Consider the following 5,742-nt stretch of genomic DNA (forward strand, 5'->3'; position numbering starts at 1 on the left):
GACCTCCTGTTCAGTCTGCACACTGCAGAAAGACGCAGCAGTTGGCACCTGTGTTTCGTCATCATCAGAGACGTGCTGAGGTGGTATTCCCATGTCCTCATCATCAGGAAACATAAGTGGTTGTGCGTTAGTGCATTCTATCTCTTCCACCCCTGGGGAAGGGCTAGGTGGATGCCCTTGGGAAACCCTGCCAGCAGAGTCTTCAAACAGCATAAGAGACTGCTGCATAACTTGAGGCTCAGACAGTTTCCCTGATATGCATGGGGGTGATGTGACAGACTGATGGGCTTGGTTTTCATGCGCCATCTGTGCGCTTTCTGCAGAAGACTGGGTGGGAGATAATGTGAACGTGCTGGATCCACTGTCGGCCACCCAATTGACTAATGCCTGTACCTGCTCAGGCCTTACCATCCTTAGAACGGCATTGGGCCCCACAAAATATCGCTGTAAATTCTGCTGGCTACTGGGACCTGAGGTAGTTGGTTCACTAGGACGTGTGGCTGTGGCAGAACGGCCACGTCCTCTCCCAGCACCAGAGGGTCCACTAACACCACCACGACCATGTCCGCGTCCGGGTCCCTTACTAGATGTTTTCCTCATTGTTACCGTTCACCACAATAAGAAAAATATTATTCGGGCCAATGTATTGAATTAAAATTCAAGCCTTTTTTTACAGACACCTAACACTAAGTCTATCTGGCTATCTATTTAGGTACCGTATTACACTAATACACGCACACCAGTAATGACAGATTTAGTTGAATATAAATTTGAGGCCTATTATTTAGGCGCTGGGTGACAGGTATACGTTTAATCACAGAATTAGACTTGGATCTGCACTGTAGCGTGTGTGTTAAGTTTTTGAGAATTACCCTATCAGCACCATGAATCTAATATACCCCCCTTTTAGGGATAGATTTAAAGTAGGCCTGATACAGCAGAAACCACTAATTTTGAGAATTGCAAATTTGGGAATTGTTTTTCAACCCAGAACAAAAACTGTGCTTTGACGGACAGTAAAACTAACTTGACCAGCTAAAACAGTACAGATTTGGATGAATATAAATGTGAGGCCTATTATTTAGGCGCTGGGTGACAGGTATACGTTTAATCACAGAATTAGACTTGGATCTGCACTGTAGCGTGTGTGTTACGTTTTTGAGAATTACCCTATCAGCACCTTGAATCTAATATACCCTTTTAGGGATAGATTTAAAGTAGGCCTGATACAGCAGAAACCACTAATTTTGAGAATTGCAAATTTGGGAATTGTTTTTCAACCCAGAACAAAAACTGTGCTTTGACAGTCACAAAAAATAACTTGACCAGCTAAAGCAGTAATGACAGATTTGGATGAATATAAATGTGAGGCCTATTTTTTAGGCGCTGGGTGACAGGCTCAACTTGCCCCTGATGTAGTATATGGCCAAAAAATAACCACACTGTTGATGGTTAAATGCACTTGATGAAAGCTTGACCCTGATGTAGGATATAGCAAAAAATAACCACACTATTGATGGTTAAATGCACTTGGGTGACAAGGTCAGCTTGCCCCTGATTTAGTATATGGCCAAAAAATAACCACACTATTGATGGTTAAATGCACTTGATGAAAGCTTGACCCTGATGTAGGATATAGCAAAAAATAACCACACTATTGATGGTTAAATGCACTTGGGTGACACAGGCTCAGCTTGCCCCTGATGTAGTATATGGCCAAAAAATAAACACACTATTGATGGTTAAATGCACTTGATGAAAGCTTGACCCTAATGTAGGATATAGCAAAAAATAACCACACTATTGATGGTTAAATGCACTTGGGTGACAAGGTCAGCTTGCCCCTGATGTAGTATATGGCCAAAAAATAACCACACTATTGATGGTTAAATGCACTTGATGAAAGCTTGACCCTGATGTAGGATATAGCAAAAAATAACCACACTATTGATGGTTAAATGTACTTGGTGGCAGCTTGTGCAGGCGCACCACAAGCCACAAAATGGCCGCCGATCACCCCAGAAAAAAGTGACTGAAAAACGCTCTGGGCACCCTAAAAACACTGAGCAATTGAATAGCAGCAGTTCAATGATCCACAGCTGTAGATCGATCACTGAATGAAGTCTTTTGGAGGAGTTAATCACTGCCTAATCTCGCCCTAACGTCGCAGCTGCAACCTCTCCCTACACTTGTATCAGCAGAGTGACGTGCAGCGCTACGTGACCCAAGCTTATATAGAGGCTGGGTCACATGCTGCACTGGCCAATCACAGCCATGCCAATAGTAGGCAAGGCTGTGATGGCCTCTTGGGGCAAGTAGTATGACGCTTGTTGATTGGCTGCATATCCAAAAGATATAGACTACACCTTCTTCTCGCATGTCCACAATACATACCATCATATTGACTATCTATTTGTTTCAAAGGAGCACCTCCAGCGTTGTCCAGAAGCCAAGATCGGCTCTATCCATATTAGGGCTGCAGTAAACGATTATTTTAGTAATCGAGTATTCTATCGATTATTTTTTACGATTAATCGAGTAATCTAATAAGAAAAAAATAATACTGTTTTCCTTTATAAAAACTCAGACGCCCTGCCATTAGCCCCCAACACCCTTTGTTCCCCACTGTGCGATCAGCCCAAGTGCATCAGTTCCCCCCAGTGCCATCAGCTCCACTATCCCCCAGTGCCATCAGCTCCACTATCCCCCAGTGCCATCAGCTCTCCCTCACCCCAGTGCCATCAGCTCTCCCTCACCCCAGTGCCATCAGCTCTCCCTCACCCCAGTGCCATCAGCTCTCCCTCACCCCAGTGCCATCAGCTCTCCCTCACCCCAGTGCCATCAGCTCTCCCTCACCCCAGTGCCATCAGCTCTCTCTCACCCCTGTGCCATCAGCTCTGCCCCCTTGTGCCATCGGCAGCTCTGCCCCCTTGTGCCATCGGCAGCTCTGCCCCCTTGTGCCATCAGCAGCTCTGCCCCCTTGTGCCATCAGCAGCTCTGCCCCCTTGTGCCATCAGCAGCTCTGCCCCCTTGTGCCATCAGCAGCTCTGCCCCCTTGTGCCATCAGCAGCTCTGCCCCATTAGCTCTGACCCATTGTGCCATCAGCTCTGCCCCATTAGCTCTGACCCATTGTGCCATCAGCTCTGTTGCCATGCTCCTCCTGACACCCGTAGTGCACAGCGTCACTGGTTTCTATGACGCTGTGCACTCCAGGCGCCTGGCCTTAGTTGCGCCCCCACCTCCTCGGTTTCATCCACTTACCTTTCCAGCAGGGGCGCTGCCGACACTCCATCGTTCTGCGCTGCTCTGCTCCTGACGTCACACAGTGCGTCGGGTCACGGCGTGCGTACGTCAGGAGGTCAGAGCAGCGCGGGACCATGGACGTACTGTGGAGTGTCCGGAGGCCGCCTGCTGGAAAGGTAAGTATTCCAAGCGCCGCAGGAGACCACGGAGCGGGAGTAATAGCAAGCGCTTCACTCCCGATCCGTGGTCACATGACACAAACGAATCTTCGATGCAAAAAATTTGCATCGAGGATTTTTTTGTGTCGAATTACTTGATTTAATCGAGTAATCGTTTCAGCCCTAATCCATATCTCTGACCACGCACCAGTATTCCTCTCGATCGTATCCCCCTCACGCAACCCCACATGTTTTAATTAGCGCCTCAATGAGTCTATTTTAGGAGATCCCAATACTATTAACAAAGTTTCCTCTTTTTTAGACAAATACTTTAAGTTAAATAACCACCCCTCTCTTTCCCCCCAGACCCTATGGGATGCTCGTAAACCCTTTTTAAGGGTACAATTTATCAGCATAGGATCTTACCTTAAAAAACTTCAAATATCTGCACCTAATGGAGACACACTTTTCTCTACTAATCAAATAGCCAATCAATTTAAAGATTTTTATGAGGAACTATATAATCTCCCCCCCCCCCATCCCCTGACTCTCATCTGTCCTTAATCTCCTCTTTACTTGAGGCGACCACTCTTCCTACACTCACCGAACCCCAAAAAAGTTCCTTAGCAGCCCCCTTTACTACTTAGGAACTATCTACGGCTCTTTCCCAAATGCCCTTAGGCAAAAGCCCTGGTCCTGATGGCCTTCCAGCATCTTATTACAAAACAGTAAGTCCAGCAAAGGTACCCTGTTAAATCATCAGATGCCTAAATTTAATGAGAAATGTAAACAGATACATAAACAAAAACCCTACATAATCAATCCAAGGTGAGAGGCCAGGATACAGTCAGATGTACTGGGTAAGTGGTGGGGAAAGAGATCCCTAGCACTGATACCCTAAACTGGTCCTCTGCCCAGGGACGTCTCCTGGTGGTGGGGACGCCCTGTCCACGTACCTAATCTCAACCTCCTGGCTGTCCCTAGTAAAGTGACAAGTGGAGGGAGATAGTAGAAGGTGGTACCCAAACGGATGACTAGCACACTATCAACAAAGAATAAAAGGTGTCCACTGTATGCTGCCCTCGTGACCATTTGCCAGGAGGTACAGGGTCCACCAAGAGGATAAAAAATATACAAACAGACACACGCACATATAGACACAAATATATTAACAAAAGATGACCTACGACCCCTAGGGGTCGTAGGTCATCTTTTGTTAATATATTTGTGTCTATATGTGCGTGTGTCTGTTTGTATATTTTTTATCCTCTTGGTGGACCCTGTACCTCCTGGCAAATGGTCACGAGGGCAGCATACAGTGGACACCTTTTATTCTTTGTTGATAGTGTGCTAGTCATCCGTTTGGGTACCACCTTCTACTATCTCCCTCCACTTGTCACTTTACTAGGGACAGCCAGGAGGTTGAGATTAGGTACGTGGACAGGGCGTCCCCACCACCAGGAGACGTCCCTGGGCAGAGGACCAGTTTAGGGTATCAGTGCTAGGGATCTCTTTCCCCACCACTTACCCAGTACATCTGACTGTATCCTGGCCTCTCACCTTGGATTGATTATGTAGGGTTTTTGTTTATGTATCTGTTTACATTTCTCATTAAATTTAGGCATCTGATGATTTAACAGGGTACCTTTGCTGGACTGGGTGGGAGATAACAGGGTACCCTGCAGAAGACTGGGTGGGAGATAATGTGAACGTGCTGGATCCACTGTCGGCCACCCAATTGACTAATGCCTGTACCTGCTCAGGCCTTACCATCCTTAGAACGGCATTGGGCCCCACAAAATATCGCTGTAAATTCTGCTGGCTACTGGGACCTGAGGTAGTTGGTTCACTAGGACGTGTGGCTGTGGCAGAACGGCCACGTCCTCTCCCAGCACCAGAGGGTCCACTAACACCACCACGACCATGTCCGCGTCCGGGTCCCTTACTAGATGTTTTCCTCATTGTTACCGTTCACCACAATAAGAAAAATATTATTCGGGCCAATGTATTGAATTAAAATTCAAGCCTTTTTTTACAGACACCTAACACTAAGTCTATCTGGCTATCTATTTAGGTACCGTATTACACTAATACACGCACACCAGTAATGACAGATTTAGTTGAATATAAATTTGAGGCCTATTATTTAGGCGCTGGGTGACAGGTATACGTTTAATCACAGAATTAGACTTGGATCTGCACTGTAGCGTGTGTGTTAAGTTTTTGAGAATTACCCTATCAGCACCATGAATCTAATATACCCCCCTTTTAGGGATAGATTTAAAGTAGGCCTGATACAGCAGAAACCACTAATTTTGAGAATTGCAAATTTGGGAATTG

The sequence above is a fragment of the Bufo bufo genome, chromosome 1, assembly GCF_905171765.1.
Source record: "Bufo bufo chromosome 1, aBufBuf1.1, whole genome shotgun sequence".
Taxonomy (NCBI): Eukaryota; Metazoa; Chordata; class Amphibia; order Anura; family Bufonidae; genus Bufo; species Bufo bufo.